Source organism: Pogoniulus pusillus, chromosome 9, assembly GCF_015220805.1.
Source record: "Pogoniulus pusillus isolate bPogPus1 chromosome 9, bPogPus1.pri, whole genome shotgun sequence".
NCBI classification, from domain to species: Eukaryota; Metazoa; Chordata; class Aves; order Piciformes; family Lybiidae; genus Pogoniulus; species Pogoniulus pusillus.
The window spans coordinates 10440251-10461217 of record NC_087272.1 but is presented as its reverse complement, the minus strand read 5'-3'; the positions used below and the strand labels follow the sequence as shown (position 1 = coordinate 10461217).

Here is a 20967-nt window from a genome sequence, read left to right as displayed (position 1 = left end):
CACTAAGCTCTAAGGGTTGCAAGAGCTTGGCCAGACATCTTACCATGGGCTTTCTAAAGGGGAATGGCTGCTCTGGCTGCACTCCTTCCTCACTGATGTGGGTGTCCACAACATGGTGGTCCTACTCTTCTCTTAAAACAAAAGAACCAGCCCAACCCTCTTAAATATGTTATCAAAGAAGTGCTGACCAGCCTCTCCTTGGCCAGCAGCAGCTCTCATTTGGAGCTGGGGGAGCTTCTTCTGAAGGGATATTACAGGAAGGCTGGAGAGAGGCTTTTCATAAGGGTGTCTAATGATAGGACAAAAGGGAATGGTTTGAAGCTGAGGGAGAGTAGGTTTAGATTGGGTCTTAGGAAAAGTCCCAGTGTGGTGGGACTCTGGAATAGGATGCCCAGGGAGGTTGTGGATGCCTCCTCCCTGAAGGTGTTCAAGGCCAGGTTGGATGAGTCCCTGAGCAGCCAAGTCTAGTTGAGAGGCATCCCTGCCCATGGAGTGGGGGTTGGAGAAGATGAACTCTGAAATGCTTTCCAACCTAAGCCACTCACCACTCTATGATTCTTGGTGCTTAGAGGAGCCCACACCAATAGACTCTGTCCCTGTCACCAAATTCCTGCCAGACACAAACCCTACTGAAGTACCAAAAGCAGCCCTGACAGCTGCATTTAAAACTGGATACCATTTTAATAGGTACCAATAATAGTTAATAGTATATAATATTTAATAATGTGATATATATAGAGAAGTATAAAATACTTTAAATGGATATCAGCATCTCTAGGAAGACTTTTTATTCCCTTTTTCTGAGTTCCATGCCTCGGGGAGAAGCTAGCAATTCCCAAAGCTAAGGGAAAGACATGATATGAAATGTAAATGTTTTGTTCTGGAAATCCATGAGAGATTCAGTCTGAAGTGTTGGATTTAAATTAATGCAGATTAGAGATGGATTTCTAGCCTGTTTGCTTTGAGAAGGCAGTCATTTCTTCATTAAGAGAAAATAATTTTAGTATTAAAAGCCTTCAGCTGAAAGAAAAGAGTAAACATTTAGTAAGGAGAAAGCTTTAAACCTTGGGAGATTTCATGCACTCTTCAGAGAGATGAAAGTAACATGTTTAAGTCCCAGACTCACTTAGAAACATTCTGAGGTGTGCTGTTACCACATCTCATCAGCTTTTTGCACTCCAGAGCCATTTCAGATCTTACTGTGGTATGTTTGGCGATACACTTAAAAGATTAAGTGGTAATCTAGTTAAGTAAGTTTGACTTCAAGCAAGTGTCTGTCTGTCCATCCAGCTGCTTATTACTTTTGGTTTCTTTGGCAAAGAAAGGAAATGAAAATCATTGAGGGGGGAAAAAAAAAAAGAAGAAAGAGACAACAAAGTCTGATCTTATGCAGTTTCCTTTGCAGCTGTGAATTTGACAAGACAGACCTTTTAATAGATGGATTATTGCCATTAATTCCATCGGGAACAGGACTGTCTTTGGAATGCCTCATTTTCTATGGTTGACTTTATTTCAAATGAAAAGATGTTTCTGGCTTTCATGAACTGAAGAGAGAGAAAGTTTTGCCCTCAAATTCAAAGGATGCCTAATGGAATCTGGCACACCACATTTCCAGTTACTCTGGAGATGAAGAGAGCAGGTAGAGATGCACTTTCAGAAGGTGGTAGGCAGGTAGGCACCTACAAGTATAGCATAGTTGTCTTGATGGGACAGATGTAGCTACCTCACTGCACAGCAGTCTTCTCTCAGCATTCAGAATGTAACTCTACCTAGTCCTGAGCTCAGATATGCTGTCAGTTACTGTACACCACACAAGCTTGAATTTCATTGTTCATAGAATCAACCAGGTTGGAAGAGACCTCCAAGATCATCCAGGCCAACCTAGCACCCAGCTCTAGCCAGGCAACTAGACCATGGCACTAAGTGCCTCAGCCAGGCTTTTCCTTGAGTACCTCGAGGAACAGCGACTCCACCACCTCCCTGGGCAGCCCATTCCAATGCCAATCACTCTCTCTGCCAACAACTTCCTCCTAACATCCAGCCTAGACCTCCCCTGGCACAACTTGAGACTGTGTCCCCTTGTTCTGTTGCTGGTTGTCTGGGAAAAGAGACCAACCCCTACCTGGCTACAACCTTCCTTCGGGTAGTTGTAGACAGCAATGAGGAAGTTTAAGGATATCTAACCAGACAACCTGGATTTGTACCCATAAAGCAAAGCCACCTAGAGTCTGAACCCCAGATTCTCCAGTTCCTCATGTAGCTTGCTAGATATCCCACACTTTTCATTTTGCAGCATCAGACTGACAAAAGACAGAACATAAATAGGCGAATAAAGAGAGTGACAAAATTGTACTAGAGAATGGAAGTAAGGTTTTACAGAGTATCTTAACTCCAGCATTTCTCATATATTCACCTTACACAGTTCTGTAAGGTCATGAATTTCCAAGGTTTGTGAAGCAAAAGAAGTAAAACTGGAGAAGAGGACACCGGTAGGCATGGTAGGCATCCTGGGTTGTATCAGCAACAGGGTGACCAGGATGACCACATGAAATTTCCAAGCCTTGGAAGTTGCACAATGCAGGAAATGGAAAAAAATCTTTCAGAATGGAAATTCTTATGCTACTGCTACACACTCTTCCTACATCACAAAGCTTTGTATTGAGGGAATTAAAGACAGTTAAGTTGTTAGAATGCTATTTTAAACACGGTGATTTCATTTGCATTAACAACTACCTGCGTGTGTGTGCATGGTGTGATCCCTGCTGAACTTGGTAATTGTGCTTGGCTTAGTCAGCAGTGACAGTCCAACACTGCCTGTAGGAAAAGATATGGGATTTGAAACTATTTTACTGCATCAGAACAGCAGCTTTGATTTTTTTTTTTCCTAGACAGCTTCATTTTTTGTTTCCACAGTGGATTTTGTGCATTTTATTCTTGTGGAAGGTAAAATCAACTGTGTTGCAACAGAAACACAATGGCAAACAAGTCTTTTATGCTTAGGTTTCACTCTTCTGTCACAGCCTGGAGCTTTCTTTCTACTTCTCATGTAGTGTGAGAGACATTTTCACTCTCACCTTGGAGAGCAGGTGAGCGAATGGGGATTGTTTGGTTGGGAGAAAAGGAGGCTGAAGGAAGACCTTCTCCCTCTCTAAAACTTCCTGAGAGGAGGTCAGAGCAAGGTGGGCACTGCTCTCTTCTACACAGTAACCAGTGACTTGATGAAAGGAATTGGCCTCAAGTTGAACCAGGGCAGATTTAGGCTGGATATGAGAAGCAACTTCTTGACCAAAATGGTTGTCAAAGATTGTAAAAGCCTCCATAGTGAGATGGTTGGATCCCCATCCATGGAGGTGTTTCAAACAGGCAGAGATGTGGTGCTGAGGTATAGCACCAGGTTTAGCAGAGTTAGGCAATGGTTGGAATTGATAATCTTAAAGGTCCCTTCCAACCAAAAATGATTCTGCAATTCGAAGTCGCATTCTCTCCTGTGTCTTTGCCCTAAAGAAAACCCAGTAAAGCCATCAGCTGCCTTTTACCTCTCCACCCTTTTCCACTACGTGTAACAGAAATCTGTCTTGATGTTCAACTTGGTGCATTTTCTGCCACAAAATCTCACCTAGTAATAAAGATAACATAAGAGATAGGAGGGAAGTCGAAATAGAGTGATGACACAAAATGGAAGGCTTGCATTAGCAAAGCAATGACCCTAAAATATCTTCTCTCATCTATATGCTAAACATTTGGATTTCACTTTGAGTTAACAAATTCTTGGAGCCTTCTATTGACTGTAAAAAATAAGCACCACAAATGCAGTCAAGCTAGCCCATTTAAACAAGCATGGAAATGAGACTGTTTCTTCAGGTGGGCAAACATGGTAAATATTTATGCTTGCAGGAATAATAATGGCAAAACCCTCTAGAAACCTTCTGCAGAGACTTCTCACACATGCATGTGTACATGTGTGTCACCTCTGATCCACAGTGGGTGCTAATAACAGGAGTGGATGGAATCTCAATTGCTACTGCAATTCTTATTCCAAAGCTCAAATAATAAAGGACACCAGGATCACTTATTCATGCTATCAGCTGGTAAGAGAGCACTGCTAGCTAAAATTGCTACCTTGCTAGATATAGCTTATATTGATCAGAGAATCAAACAGGTTGGAAGAGACCTCCAAGATCACCCAATCCAACCTAGCACCCAGCCCTAGCCAGTCAACCAGACCATGGCACTAAGTGCCTCAGCCAGGCTTTTCTTGAACACCTCCAGGGACGGTGACTCCACCACCTCCCTGGGCAGCCCATTCCAATGCCAATCACTCTCTCTGCCAACAACTTCCTCCTAACATCCAGCCTAGACTTCCTCTGGCACAACTTGAGACTGTGCCCCCTTGTTCTGTTGCTGGTTGCCTGGCAGAAGAGACCAACCCCCACCTAGCTACAACCTCCCTATTTCTCATGTTAACCAACAGTTCTAACCCTGCTCCTCCTCGAAAAGCCTCAGAAGAAAGCTAGAAGAACTCCTTGGGTGATGAAAAGAAGCTACTGCAGTGAAAACATGCACTGGCTTTCCCTGTCTGTAAACACATGAAAGAAATTTCTGACCCTTACCTGGAATCAGCTGGAAGCTGATTCGCAGGAATGGTGAAATTAGAGCAAGATGGCAATGAAAGGTGACACACACATCTGCTAGAGACATTTCAGCTACTCATGCCACTACTGACTGATTCCTCGTGAAGGGTTGATTGCTCCCACTTCCAGTGGCTTAGGAAGATGTCCACCTCTTTTTTGAAAGACCTCTACTTAGTATCATAGTAGCATCAGGGTTGGAAGAGACCTCACAGATCATCAAGTCCAACCCTTTACCACAGAGCTCAAGGCTAGACCATGGCACCAAGTGCCACGTCCAACCCTGCCCCGAACTGCCCCAGGGACGGCGACTCCACCACCTCCCCGGGCAGCCCATTCCAGTGTCCAATGACTCTCTCAGTGAAGAACTTTCTCCTCACCTCAAGCCCAAATCTCCCCTGGCGCAGCCTAAGGCTGTGTCCTCTCGTTCTGGCGCTGGCCACCTGAGAGAAGAGAGCAACCTCCTCCTGGCCACAACCACCCAACCATTTCTGCTAGTCAATGTTAAGAAAATATAGATGGGACTTGCTAGCAGAGAGAGATGGCTGGAAGAGATTTCTTTCTTCATGCAGCTGAGGCCAGAGTGACAGTCAAAGGCCAAAATAGTGTTTGGGGGATGTCACTTCATTTGGGAGCACTGTGTGAGCTACAGCTTATTGTGTATCTGACCTGCACCTCCTGATGAAGCCCTGCCTCCAGGTCCCTGTTTCAGTTAGCAGCAGCATCCTTGACCTGTATGGGCTAAAAAGAGGACAAAGGAGGGGGGAAGATGAATTGTCTTAGTTCCTGCGAAGACCACGAGAGGTCACTCCAGCTATCTGGACCACAGTTTCCTACTGTGCTTCAAAGGACTTGCTGGAAAGGATTGGCTGTTCCTCTCTAAGCTGTACCTGTTTCCATCACCCAGCTGCATTTCAAAGGTTATTTACAACTGATTCATAAAACAAGCAAGCTTAAGGAAAAGATTTGTATGATTTAAATACTACACTGATCAAACCAAATCAAAATAAGTCAAGGAATCTACAAATAAATATTTGGTTTTGAATTCTAACACACAGACACATAAAGGTGGCATCAAACCTTCAGACTTGAAGAACTGAAGGCTTCCCTTCCTACCTCTCTTGCTCCCTTCTCCCCTTCAGTGATACAAGTTTGAGAAGAAACAGGCTGGCAAACACAGCACTCTTCTGCTCTCTTTGCTGAGGCAAACAGGAGAGAATCATAGTCATGGAGTCATTAAGACTGGAAAATACCTCTAAACTCATCAAGTCCAATCATCAACCCAACACCACCATGCTCACTGAACCACGTCCCAGAGTCCCACGTCTACACATCTGTTGAACCCCTCCAGGGATGGTGACTCCATCGCCTCCCTGGCCAGCCTGTTGCTATGCCTGACCACTCCTGCAGGAAAGCAGCTTTTCCTAGTAGCCAATCTACATTTCCCCAGGCCATCTCCTCTTGTCCTGTGAGACATGGTGGCTGTCTGAGCAGGCTCTAGTGACTTGCAACAACTGGAAGTTTTTCCCATCAGAAGGCAATGGACAACGTTCAAATTTTATGTCTTGGAGGTGCCTGAACAGTACAAAGCTGACAAATCCTTGTAAGACTTGATCCTCTAAAAGCAAGCAAGCAAATAAATCACATTCTAAATAATTCCTGCTCAAAGTCACATCTAGAGATGCCTGGAGTTCAATTTTTGGTTTGTTAAAGCATCCCTTTGACCACCTGCTGGTTGCACTATGAATTTGCTACACTGAACAGACAGCAAAGTTAAAGTCCTCAGCTTCTGGGTCTCTGTTTATTCTGAGAAGCCTACTGTAAACAGAGCCAATGCACCACACAGCTTACTTAGAAAAACTCCCTCCTGCTACCAGGTAGTCTTTTAGTCCTGTAGCTTTCCTTACTACTGTCATTGCATCTACCTGACCCCACAGTAAGCTTTGCAATGCAATCAGTTGTTTGCTTAGAGTGACATCTCTGGTCAGCAAATAGCATGGTAATGTAGCAACACAGCTTCATAGAGCTTCAGATCAAGAGCCATGACATTGACCTCTGGCTACCTACCTAGCACGGTTTCTCTGATTTCTGACTGAGCAGACCATCAGACCTGTCTGACAGAAAGATGCCACATGGCCTGAGGTAAAATACTAAACCCCCAAAACTCTTTGTTAAAAAGCATTCATTACTCAGAGGCTGGCCATGGATCTGGGTGTGGAATCTCAGTTCCACCTCCAAATCTTGCCTTAGTTCTCTGCATAAGCCATTACAATTCTTCAGTCAGCACAATCTACCCTGATAAACCTCTCTACCCTGATAAACCTCATCAATGTTTATACATACATAAAGGCTGAGTGCCAGAAGGATGGGGCCAGGCTCTGCTCAGTGATGCCCAATGACAGGACAAAAAGCAATAGGTGGAAGTTGAGGCATAGGAAGCTTCATGTAAACACGAGGAGGATTTTTTCCCTATGAGGGTGACAGAGCACTGGAACAGGCTGCCCAGGGGGGTTGTGGAGTCTCTCCCTCTGGAGATATTCGAAACCTGCCCAGATGCATTCCTGTGTGATCTGGTGTAGGTGACTTTGCTCTGGCAGGGGAGTTGGACTGGATGAGCTCTTCAGGTCCCTTCCAGCCCATAACATTCTGTGAAACACATGGTACCTGCTGCACACCTACAGTTCTCCAAGCAAACCTGACATCAGTTAGGCACTTTTTTTTTCAAGTCAAAACAAATCAGAGGTGACCTCATTGCTGTCTACAACTACCTGAAGGGAGGTTGTAGCCAGGTGGGGGTTGGTCTCATCTCTCAGGCAACCAGCAACAGAACAAGGGGACACAGTCTCAAGTTGTGGCAGGGGAAGTATAGGCTGGATGTTAGGAGGAAGTTGTTGGCAGAGAGAGTGATTGGCATTGGAATGGGCTGCCCAGGGAGGTGGTGGAGTCACCATCCCTGGAGATCTTCAAGAAAAGCCTGGCTGAGGCACTTAGTGCCATGGTCTAGTTGACTGGCTAGGGCTGGGTGCTAGGTTGGACTGGATGATCTTGGAGGTATCTTCCAACCTGGTTGATTCTATGATTCTAAATCAATACTCTTCTTTTAAGAGAGAAAATGCCTCCAAACCAGAACAATGTAGAGAACTGCGAGTTAATGAGCTTGCACCTTCGTCACAAGATTCACATAAAAATGGATAATGAAAACAACCAGAATCTGAGCTCTCTGCCCAGCCTATTTCTGTGTAACACACTTTATACTTTGAAATAAAAATAGCTTATTTCTAATGGCAGTTATGAAGGCTCATCCATGAATGAAAATTCTCATAGAAAGGCAGATTTAGTTGTTAGGTTTTTTCTTGGAGGTAGGATCGCTCTAACTCTCCAGTGTTAGCATGAACTGTAGCAATTAATGCACACCCTGAGCATTAGCATTAGAGTGGGTGAAAGACTATAAAAAACCTGCTAGAGCTTTATTTGACAGAAGTGTTTTACTTGGTAATTCAACATCTACCACTGTTGTAGGGTTACACAATGACAAACAGATTCTGATAATAGATGTTGGAATTTTCAGTGTAAGTAGAGAAGTAGAACTTCTTTCAAGTGATACTTTTGAGCATTTTTTCCCCCCTTTGAAATTAGTTCTAATGCTTGAAGAACATTTAGTACCATGAAATGAAATGAATGAACGTGGACTTTACCAAAGGCTAAAACTCCCCATATCATATGAACTCTATATATCAAGAAGACAGCTGATGAATAACTCTGATATAGTGCATATGGTAGAAATGGCAACCACTCAACCCTGCAGCACTGGGTGAACCTCAGAATGTTTGAAAGTTTTTGTTTTGATCACCTTCCAGAAAATGAAATTATTATCTCAACACAGCCCAACCTCTTCAAGTCAATAAATCAAATGTATTATGAATAGGTTTTCTCATAACACTTGTGACACTTCCTGGTCTCAGACAAGTTGAAAATGCCATGAGAAGAGTCTTAGAATTGGCATGCTCTAGCTTTTATTTTATTGCCAATTCACACTAGAGCTCCCCATATTCATCTCATGTTGTGCAGGGCTGCAAGGAATGCAAACAGGCTTTGACTGCTGACATGTCTTTTGGCTTACGGAAGGAAAATCCTGCACAGTTTTGAATCTCTGGGTCCAGTGAAGCTCTCAGTTCTGCACTGTATCACGGAAAGGTCAAAAACAACTGCTGAGAGAAGGTGCCAATCACACCTAGCTTTGCTGTAAAAATTGTCTTTATTTTTGCCTGATAAGCAGTTAAGTTCTATTTTGAGTTTGGTGTAAGACCCTTATGCACTGGCATTTACAATAGCCAATGGACTGGATTCCTAGGAGAGTTACCTATCAGACCCAACACTTCTTCCTCCCTAGTCTCCTCATCCTCTTTTCCTACAATAGTTTGCCACTCTTAAACTAAAATGGCTAGATTTTAACTTATTCTTTAATTTCTGCAGGCTGCTCCCACTCTTGCTATTACCTGCTGCTGAGAGAAAGAGACACTTTTCCCTTTGCATTTGTGCCCAGAATCTGGACAGCTTGTGTGAATGAAGAGGAATTGTTATGCCTTTGTCAGCTGAGTTACGATAAGCTACAGTTTTCCTCTCTAGGTGTTGATCTCTTCTGAGCACTGACCAGATAATGCCCTTATTAATCAAAGAATGTGTGGATGAGTACTGATGAGGACAAGCTGTCTCATGGAGAAAGGGTAACACATCTCGCTGAGAAAGCACCAACTTAGTGCATTGTATGCAAAGATGACTTGCAGTTGCTACAGCTGTGCTAGTTTGAAGCAGGCTAGAATGTTTTGGTGAGAAGAACTAGATTACAGGCTGTGATAAGGAAAACAGAATGATGTCTACTTCACTCATAGGCTTGGTAAGAGATACAAGAAGAAGAATCAAAACATAGATAAGGTACTTCTCCCGCTGGGGAGCTCCAAGCTGCATCTCTCTCTCTAACCTCACCCTCCATTTCTCTGCCGTTTCTCTGGCTAAACTACTTTGCTTCCTAACCCCCTGCCAGACCCCCATTCTTCCTTGGAACTGGGGTAAGGTTGAGAGGGGTAGGGGGAAGGCGAAGGGATGCTTGGGAGCCCCTCCTGGGGACTCAGGTTTCTGGGAGGGCTGCTGTGTTTCTGCATTACCTTTTACCTTGTCTATTTCTGTCTATAACTGTATATACTGTAAATATCTGCTTGGATATTGTGCTAACTGTAAATATAAGCTTCATTCTATTCCAGACTCTAGTCTGGGTGATTTCCAAAGCGTGGGGGGGCAGGTAACACCCAAACCATCACAACAGCTCTAGTTTCAAAGCCACTGCTGGAGCGAGCAGATACAGGAAAATCTCTAAGAACTTTACTTTCACTAAAGCCTAAAGAACGACTACAAGATTCTGCTTTTCCTTTCTGCAGTGGATCTGCCTCTTCTTTGAATGCTCTTCAAAGGCAATGATCAGTCATACTCTGTATTTCAGAAGATGTATAAATAGCCCTGAAAAAATCTTGTGCTAATTTTGCTGTTTCCTTAGAAGGTCGAGTTCAAGGCATCTCTAAACTTTGCAGCTCGCATCTTAACCGAACGGTAACGTTTCAGCTTTTCAAGGCGTGCACAGCTGTAACCCAGCCTCTGGTTTCTAGGGACCAAAGGGTCAGCACATTAATCTGTTTAGGATAATTCAGAGAATATCTTGGGGAAAAAAGAGAAAAAAACCCAAAACATTAACATGAAAATAAGCCACGCTTCCTGAAAATGAATCAGAACATTTCGTGATATAAACCAGTATCCCAGTGATGACCTAAAAACCAATTACTTTAGTATGTTTAGGCTCAGGCTTACTCTGCTCTGTTTCACTTTAGGTAATTGTGAAGCCAATTGCTTTGTTAAGTAGGAAACAAAGCCCCAGTGAATGTTTCTGAACAGCTGTGATACGAAAATAATCAGACAGCATCACACACAGTAACAAACCCTGTAACAACAACAACAATTTGTTGTTCCTACTTCCTTTGATAATGACTGCCATTAAGTTTGCAGGGGGAGTAGGAGCTTTGTAACAAGTGGATGTTTTGAAGTGGGATGGTAGTAAAGCATTACAGAACTTTGCAGAATCCAGCCTCACTTTCTGGAAATTTGGAATGTGTCCAGAGAAGAGTGACAAAGCTGGTGAGAGGTCTGGGACACAGCCCTGTGAGGAGAGGCTGAGGTAGCTGGGGGTGTTTAGCCTGGAGAAGAGGAGGCTCGGGGGGGCCTCATTGCTGTCTACAACTACCTGAAGGGAGGTTGTAGCCAGGTGGGGGTTGGTCTCTTCTGCCAGGCAACCAGCAACAGAACAAAGGGACACAGTCTCAAGTTGTGCTGGGGGAAGTATAGGCTGGATGTTAGGAGGAAGTTCTTGCCAGAGAGAGTGATTGGCATTGGAATGGGCTGCTCAGGGAGGTGGTGGAGTCACCATCCCTGGAGGTGTTCAAGAAAATCCTGGCTGAGGCACTTAGTGCCATGGTCTAGTTGAGTGGCTAGGGCTGGGTGCTAGGTTGGCCTGGATGATCTTGGAGGTCTCTTCCAACCTGGTTGATTCTATGAACTATGAACTGTGAAACTGAAGCTGGCACACCATTTACATGGTGTAAAATAGAGCATTCTTACCGCTTCCACCTAACTCCACTGTTACACTAAGGTTTAATTATTCGCTTTGTTTTAAACCCTGCCTCTTGCTATTTCTTTACAACAATAGATGGAAGTTACTGTTCTAAGGTAAAGCAATCAAATTTCCAGGTAATGAAATAAGAGCTGCCCAGAAGTGAGCAAAAGAAGACAGAGAAGTAATCTACATGATGGTATGAGAGCAGAGAGGGGGTTTAATTTTCAGATGATGTGGTTTTGCTTGTGGCAGATTTCAGCTACCACATGCCTGTTTCAGATACTAACAGACATGGAACTGATTTAGATGTGAAGTTCATTGTTAAGCTTGGGCTTGCTGCCAAATTAACTTAGTTATTGCTCGTACTGTTAACTCCACTGATGTAAAGCTCAGAATTGAGAGCAGGAGCAAAAGATGAAGCATGTGCCTGCATGTGTGTATTTGTATCTGCTCCTGTCTGTGCAGGGGACTTCTTAACTTGTCCAAGTTTGTTTTCTCAGCTGGTGAAAGACATGTGATAGCTGTCACACTTAAACTATCCCCCCAGAAAGATTATAAATGGTCTAACTGACATCATCTCCTCTCCCCTTCTTCCCACAAATACTCAAAAAACTCCAAACCCCAAATCTGGGTGAGACACAAGACCTGGATTGACACAGGCATATGGCAGGAAGCCTAAAATATTTTAGAGGTTCTTTGGGTGAATATTCCCTTCTGACTTGCGAACTGCATCAGAAAAAATAACTTTGCTTTTAAACCATGAATCACTGTGATTTTAGTGATGCAAACAAACCCACTGCAACTTGCTAATTACCTAGACAAGCTACTTTTCATAAAGCTAAATAAAAGAAGTATGATCAGCACATTTCCAGAGCTCAGAACAATGTTACTAAGAAACCATGCAAGTTCTGAGGAACATCAAGTTGTGTGCAGGGCAGCCAGGGTCCTGGAAGAATATGCTCTGTGAATCCATCACAAATACTGTGGAAGCATTCCACGAGCATGAGTGAACTGCATTACTTGTTCAGACTTGATTAGCATGGATCCATTGTCTTCAAGGTGTTTGGCTGTGTTTTCCCTGCTATGGGTGAAGGACTGCTGAGAAGACATATTCCAGAGGAGATTTCTTCTGCTGTGCAGTACCTTCCACAGGGGATCCACTAAGTCAATGAGCATTTTGCATGGCACAGCATGGCTAAACATCTGAGCATTAATTCAGTTGCCTCGCTGTGAACTTGGTATAGCTACGAAGAGAAATGAATTGTGAAGATGTCAGAATGATCTTTTCTGAATCCCTGTGCTGTCATGCAACATGGATAAATAATGAGAAATAAGTTCTTGGCAAATGCTATGTTTGGCTCCTGAGAGTTCAGACATAATGGTAATATGATATTCAAAGAGTGCAGTGCTCAGTCAGTTAGATGAATAGCCTGGTTTTGCTCATCCTTGTCCAATAAATTTGAGAACAAATGACATTAAAGAAACCCAATTATTTCTGCAAACTAGGTACTGGAACCTGGCAGATGACTGAGGGATATTAAATGATCCTCCATAGACATGCCAGTTTGGAAGGGGGTAGCTATGTGATTGCGATGCAGTGTCAAACAAGGCAAGAAATGCCTCATATAGCTCCAGAGTTAATCCAAACCCTTGTTTTGTTGCCTTTTCTCTGCTGAAAAGCTCAGCTACTTATTAGCCCTAAATCAGACCTGCCAAAATGCAGAAACCTGTTGGTCTTTTCTGCCTAGCACTATGTGCTGTATAGAATTCCTGTTCTTGCTGCCCTAAAGATAGCACACAAATAAGCTTTAACTAATAAGGTTTGATCAATACACTTATATGAGCATGATCTTTTCCAACTGCCAGCTGCCCTAAGGCCACAAAGGGCAAGACAATATAAAAAAAACAAAATTGACTTGTGCTAATTCCATATTAATTAAGCTTCTCTTGACCTGCCTTGTGTATTCTTAAGGAGACAATGGAAGATCTTTGCATGCAGAGCAGCAAACATGCTCTTTTGGGATAATTTCAATAATCTCACTATATCAGGAAGATTCATGCCCTGAATTCATGCCCTTAATCAAGTTGCAGCATGTTAGGGCAACCTAGAAAGGGTGAATAAAGCTATTATTCATTTCTGCATGAAAGCCAATATCATAGCTTAGCACAAGGCAGAAGGTACAAATTTATATGTGCTCAGCTCTGAGCCTTTTTTTCCCCTCCACTGTACAGAATATATAACCTCCATTTCCTTACATTCTAACCCAGTTTGTTAAGGCTTGAGATGTTTTCCCTGTTTGTTCACACCTATGCTATTGTAATAAATATAACCCAAGGTTCTACCTGTCATTAGGCCAATCTCTTAAAGGTTTGTTTATGGCTGAGGTAAACACATCAGCAAACATAAGGCTGTCAGGCTTGTATGTTGCCCAAACACCACCTCTACCTGAGGTAAGGCAGTGGCCTCTTGTAGTGATTGATTTGGGCCATTAGCTGCAAATCAAAGTCAGTTTCAGTTCATCCATCTTTCTAGAGCCTCAGCAAAAATGTGATTTGAAAATAAACACTGCCTTGTCATCTCCTTTGTCAAAAGAGCAGCAGGGAGCTCTGATCAACGTGTCACTAACTACATCTCCATTACAGCTGCCACAGCAGCAGCCTCCTGGAAGCTGAGTTTAAGCATTTTGTCTACTTGCAGCCCTGGAGTGCAGGTCTGGAGGAGAAGAGACTGCACTTCTTTCCAGTAGGACTGAAATAAAAGGTTTCTTATCAAGTCTGCTGAAAGTAAAAAACAGACTTAGATACTTAATCCCTCAGTCCAGCTGACCAGCATTTGGCTCAAGATCAGGAAGTAGAGGAAAAAGGTGTTTTAAACCACTTCTGTAAACCTCTGAGTGTCAAAGCAATAGCTGCCAACAAGATAAAGCACCTGGGGGATAGCTCTTATCTACAACATGACCTTGGTCCTGCTTTGGGTGCTGGACCTGATCTAGGTGACCCTGCTCTGGCAGGACAGTTGGACTGGATGATCTCTGCAGGTCCTTTCTAACCTCCACTATTCTGTGACACGGCAACCATGGCATTACTTAGACTTGACCCACCACAGAAATCAAGGTGCTCTAAGTTAGAAGCAACTCTGCATCCCTTGAAGATTACTGCAACAAAGGAGAATCTTGCAAATGGTTGGATAAAATGGAGTCTAGCCAAGCCTGAACAGCAGCAGCAGCTCTGGCTGCCAAATCTGTCTTTGTAACAATAGACCTGCAGTGTCAAGTTTTGTTTTGTAGGTGCTTGAGTCAAGGGTTAACTCTGGAGCTGGAACTTAACAGTTGTTAATTACAGAAGTTCTGTCTGCCATACCCCTGGCAAGCCCAGAGCCAGGCTAAGTCCATCTTGGCAGAGACAGCAGCTCACCAGCCCCTCTCATGTCCTCAGGTGAGGCCTCTCTCTAAAATAGTTGTAGTTTACATGCTGTGTGATGTTCCAGACCTTCTGCTTCTTGCTCAATTTTCCTTTTAGTTTAGAAAATGTTCTCTAAAAAAATAGGCACTTTGCTGCTGCAGCACCTGCAGCTCGCTGGGGCTGGTTGTGGCTCACCTGTTTTCACAGTTAACTAGAAGACTCCTCCCAAAAAACATACCAATCAATATCAGAGTTGAGTATTCAAGTGTGTGGGATTATCCCACTGCCCTTTCTTCTCTAATATCTCCCTAATGCTGAGTTTCCATAACCTGCCTCTCTTTGACTGTCCTCCCTGCCCCAGCTCTGATCTGACTCTGTGGTGATTTGGGTATTTCCCCCCCTTCCACACCCCAACTTTGGAAATCACCCAGACTAGACTTAGACAGCTCTGGAAACTGAATCAAGCTTATTATTTACAGCTTAGCAGAATATCCAACCAGATATGTACAGTATATTCAGTTACATACAGAGATATACAAGGTAAAAGGTAATACAGAAACACAACAGCCCTCCCAGAAACCTGAGTCCCCAGGAGGGGCTCCCAACCACCCCTTCACCTTCTCCCACCCCTCTACCTTACCCCAGAAGTTGCCTTGTGCCCCAAAGGACAATGGAGGTCAGCCAGGGGGGTTAGGAAGCAAAGTGGATTAATCAGAGAGACGGAGGGTGAGGTTAGAGAGAAATGCAGCTCAGAGCCTGGACAGAGAGCGACTCCCTTATCTATGTCTGGATTCTTGTTCTTACACATCTCAGCAAGCCCATGAGTGAAGTAGACATGACCATTTGTTTCTCTTTCACAGCCTGTGATCTAATCCTTCTCACCCAAACATTCTAGCTAGCTTCAAACTAGCAGAGGCTGGAGGCAGTGAGACCTCTAGGAACTCCTTCTGCAGAGCCTTACTGCTAAGGGAGGATAATTCACACTTATGAAGGTACAGCACTTAAAATAAACATGTTTTGATGGGGCCTCATTATCATACAGCCTTCTTCCCTTTGCAGGTCTTCATCAAGAACAAATTCCCAGCTTTTCCTTTTTGTTCTGACTGGTAATGTGCATGCTTTCAAATCCAAAGAAGTTAATTATGAGTAACTTCTGGTGCAGGGAGATAAATAAACGTGATAGGGAATCCACCAAAGCTTGGCTTAAGCTTCAATGCTGTGCTCAGGAATTAGAAGGTGGCAAAAGGTTTGTGTGTACACTGTGTTGATAGCCACATGTAGTGAACTGCAGTCAGTGTGTTTAGCATTTTAGGAGCTGATTATGGTTAATGGAACACCTGCCTTGCAAGAGAAGTCTCCATGCTCTGACTTATCTTTCTGGGCTGCCTACTGGCATGTCTCAGTAGGAAGACCTGGAGAGATCTTCTCCTGCCTTCTGTAGAGACAAACCAGGATTTAGCACAAATGGAGAAGTCACTTGATGCAGAGCATCTAAAGTGAGCTCAATGTAGCTGGTGCAGCCGGCTGCAGTCCGCTGTAGCCTGCCATGCTTTGCTGGGTCAGATGCTTTGCCTTTTGTTATTTGAGCTTCCTTCTGAGAGCCTGAGCTGCCTAAAGGAGCGACAGGACATTCTCTTTCTTTGCCTTTTAATCCAATCAGAGGGGCCTAGCTTGCTCACAGAGGGCTGTGATACACACTAAGGTTAGCTGAGCAGCTGTGAAAGTGAGGTGAAGATTAAGACTTTGACTCTGATCATACATTTCAATATGAATGAAGCCAATAAAAGGGAGATTATCTTTCTTGCTACTTTTCACATTTTTTACCCATGAGGCAGCACTATTTACACGAAGCTTGATGCAGTTGACAAGATTTTGCCCTATCAGGTGCAGAAATCTTTGGTTTTCATCTTAAAAATATATTTGGGGAGAGTAGGAAGGAAGGGAGGAGAAGAAGGAAGGGAGGAGGAGAAAAAAGCGAGAGAGAGAAAGTTTTGGATGGTAGCAGATGGGAACATGTCAAGTAAGAAATGCAAAAGTATTCTTCTGGTTGCAGTCTGGCACTTCAAAGCAAGCTGAAGAGGCATTTCAAAGAGGACAGACATTATTTAAGATTCAGCTTCCTGGATGAAATGTGCTTACAATTATTAGCATGATGATAGTAGGTTTCATAAGAGAAGTTTATTATCTCTTTGTTATTGGTTCTTATTAGCAGTGGGTTCAGCCTCCTACCCTGTGTATGAACTTCCACTCTTTTTCCCCATGTGCATGTAAGGGTGAGGTGTCCAGAACTAGCTGTATCCTGTCAGTTTTGAATACAAATCAGCATCACAGAGCTCTGTCCCTGGATTTGAAAAGCATAGGCAAGTTGTACTCAGACAAAGACTTACTTACGCCTTCTCTGCATCTCTCACTGATGGATTTCTGCCTTCCTGCATGCCTAGAATTCAGTTCTTGTGATGAGGGTGGTAAAACATTGGAATAGGTTGTTCAGGGAGGCTGTAAATGCCCCATGCCCAGAAACATGGGTCAGGTTGGAGAGGACTCTGAGCAACCTGATCTGGGTGAAGATGTAGATGCTAATTGCAGGGCGTTTGGACTAGATGACCTTTAATCATAGAATCAACCAGGTTGGAAGAGACCTCCAAGATCACCCAGTCCAACATATCACCCAGCCCTATCTAGTCAACTAGATCATAGCACCAAGTGCCTTATCCAGAACACCTTTCAACCCACTTTATGGTTCTATGATGCTATGAAGACTCAACATGCACTCAGATATAGGACTTCACCTCTCACCTTACTTCCTTACACTGTCACCAACAGTTGTGACCCTCAGGGTTTTTAAACCTCCCAATTTGATTATTCACTCTTTTTAGTGACAGACCTGCTCATATTCCTGAATTTTTTCTTCAGGTCTACTGATGAGCAAGAGGGTAACTTCTTGTCTAGATAAAACAGGCAGATTCCTCACAGCTTTCTGTGGGGGCCATGTATAGAGTACGTTTGAAGCTTGGCAGGGACTTTTCACTGCCTTCACAGAGCTGAAGTGAGATATTTCCACTTAGATCACAGAAGGAACTTCATGAATTCAAAGCCTGGACATTTTGCCATGGTTCAGCTTGCAAATTATACTGCAAAAAAAAAAAAAAGTAGTTCTTCACAAATGTAAGCACCAAGTGGTGTCAAATCCTGTTCTGAGATTTTCCCCTTCAAAGCCTTTGTAGAAAATTATGAGAAGTGTGAAGACACAAAACAGAAGTTTCCATGGTCTAGTTGACTGGGTAGGGCTGGGTGCTAGGTTGGACTGGATGACCTTGGAGGTCTCTTCCAACCTGGTTGATTCTATGATTCTATAATTCTATGATTCTCAATCAGGACATTCTGCCCAGAGCCTTTCCCTTAGTGGTCAACACCAGCTCTTTTGAAAGAAGCACCTAAACTGCTGGTCACAGATAAGCCTCTGCCCCAGAAAACTGCCTCATACCCTCTGCAACTAGGTTAATATGTCCAGGCTTTTGTTTTCTAGCTTTATTTTCCTTTGTTTTACAATTGCAAATAGAAATATTTTTTAATTCAAATAATTCCTGACTTTCACTTTCTTTCTTATGGAAAGGAAGTTTCCCAGTTCAATTATAGGCTTGAATTACAAACCAACCAACCTCCAAACAACAAAAACCCCTCCTGCCTCTAAATTTACTGCCTTCTGATTCTAGGGAAGCTCCTTTACTCTGATATCAAGAAAGGAAGGACACACTTAAACTTTCTTCTCCTGTCTAAAAAGCAAGAGCATAAACTTCAGCAGTCCAAATCATCCTGGCTTGGAGTCAATGCAACTCCATGGAATATGGATTTGCTGTGGTTTTTATGATTGAAAAAAATAAGACAGTATTTAAAATGGACCTGATTCTGGATTGCTATCAACCAAATAGTAGCTTCTCCTCAAAAGTTTCACTTAATCTGCTTTGAGACATATTTTTTTCCAAACAAAAGCCAGAATAGGTTTGAAAAAAAGTTCCAACCACCCTGTTGTGACCTTAGGTAAGTCTCCATCAGAATACTTATGCAATGCCACACAAATCTATAGCCTCATGACCATTTAGAAAGCTGTGCACATCAACAGAAGCAAGGCCTGGAACACAAACCCTGTGAGGAGAGGCTGAGGGGGAGCTGGAGGTGTTTAGCCTGGAGAAGAGGAGGCTCAGGGGGGACCTCATTGCTGTCTACAACTACCTGAAGGGAGGCTGTAGCCAGGTGGGGGTTGGTCTCTTCTGCCAGGCAACCAGCAACAGAACAAGGGGACACAGTCTCAAGTTGTGCCGAGGGAGCAGGCTTTAGATAAGTGAAAGAGGCCCCTGGACTGAGATGGGAAGTTACATGAGGTTCCTGTTTCTAAGATTCCTCACTGGATCTAGACTTGTCTGGTCTCTGACTTGAAGTTCTTGGGATTCTCTGAAATATTGCTATTTTCTATGTTTACTAAGCAAATTGTGTTTAAACTCACTGGTTTCTGAGTCAGTCACAGAATCACAGAATTACCTAGATTGGAAAAGACATTTAAGATCATTGAGTCCAATCATTAGTCTCACACTGACAAGTCCTTGACTAAACCAAATCCCTCAGCACAACAGCTAACCACTAGGAATTGCTGTGGTTAGAAGGGACCGACCAGGATCATCCAATCCAGCCTTCATCCCACCATCCTTCTTCACTGGACCATAGCCTCAAGCACCACATCTGCTCTGCTTTTAAACACCTCCAGGGATGGTGACTCCACCACCTCCCTGGGCAGCCTGTTCCAGTGCCTGACCACCCACTCAGGAAAGAGCTTCCTCACAACATCCAACCTAAACCTCTCCTGATGCAACTTGAGGCCATTGCCTCTTGTCCTATCATTAGTAATTTGGGAGAAGAGAGCAGCTGCAGTCTCACTACAACCTCCTTTTAGGTAGCTGTAGAGGGCAATAAGGTCCCCTCTCAGCCTCCTCTTCTCCTGACTAAACAACCCCAGTTCCCTCAGCCACTCCTCATAGGTCATGTTTGCCAGCCCTCTCCCCAGCCTCATCACCCTTCTCTGCACCCACTCCAGCACCTCAATGTCCCTCCTATCCTGTGGTGACCAAACTGGACACAGTACTCGAGATGTGGTCTCACAAGTGCTGAGCACAGGGGCATCAGCACCTCCCCACTCCTGCTGGTCACACCATTTCTGATACAGGCCAGGATGCTGTTGGCCTTCTTGGCCACCTGGGCACACTGCTGGCTCATGTTCAGTCCTCTGTAATCAAGAGGCATTTGGAAAAAGAAGTTAAATGACCACCTAATTAGAATGGTTGGAGTGAAAGGGACCTTCAAGATCGTCTACTTCTTGGGCATTATGCTGGGAATCAGGAAGCCTCTTTTTCAAAATCTAATATTCTAAAATCTGAGAGTCCCAAATGGAAAGAATGAGAATGTGAGGCATATGGGAGGATGGACAGAAGGAGACCAATACTAATGGAATTTGTTTTCTTAGCATAGCATTTTGTCAACTCAGAGAGGGAAGAAAAAATCACTTGTCTGTGTGACTCAAAATAGCTGGATGCAAAACCACTGGTGCCATCCACTGCTTGATCCCACTGACAGATTTACTGCTGGCTGCTGAGCTCCTGCTGTTGCTGTGTGATGGAAATGGCAGGTGCACTCTGCCACAAAAGAAGATTTCTGTCTCAGACTTCATCTCCATGCACATGTGTGACTAAGAGCAGTGAGAGGTTATAGGGGGACAGCTCAGTGCTTATAGTGACTTATTAAGAAACGCTCATTTCTTTAATCTTCCCAAGGACATCTCTATGCATGTGGCCAGTAGGACAAGGGAGGTTATTCTTCCCCTGTACTCAGCACTGCTCAGGCCACACCTTGAGTCCTGTGTCCAGTTCTGGGCTCCTCAATTCAAGAGAGATGTTGAGGTGATGGAAGGTGTCCAGAGAAGGGTGACAAAGCTGGTGAGGGTCCTGGAACACAAATCCTATGAGGAGAGGCTGGGGGTGTTTAGCCTGGAGAAGAGGAGGCTCAGGGGGGACCTCATTGCTGTCTACAACTACCTGAAGGGAGGTTGTAGCCAGGTGGGGGTTGGTCTTTTCTGCCAGGCAACCAGTAACAGAACAAGGGGACACAGTCTCAAGTTGTGCCAGGGGAGGTCTAGGCTGGATGTTAGGAGGAAGTTGTTGGCAGAGAGAGTGATTGGCATTGGAATGGGCTGCCCAGGGAGGTGGTAGAGTCACCTGGAGATGTTCAAGCAAAACC

General features: G+C 43.9%; 1 long non-coding RNA gene across 1 annotated transcript in view; it reads right to left on the bottom strand.

Annotated features, from left to right (window-relative positions):
• Positions 1–12441: 12441 nt before the first annotated feature.
• Positions 12442–20967, bottom strand: part of LOC135178421 (uncharacterized) — a 191680-nt gene continuing 183154 nt past the window's right edge. Inside the window, exon 3 of the long non-coding RNA XR_010303519.1 lies at positions 12442–12527. This is a non-coding gene — a long non-coding RNA (uncharacterized LOC135178421). The remainder of the gene's footprint in view (positions 12528–20967) is intronic.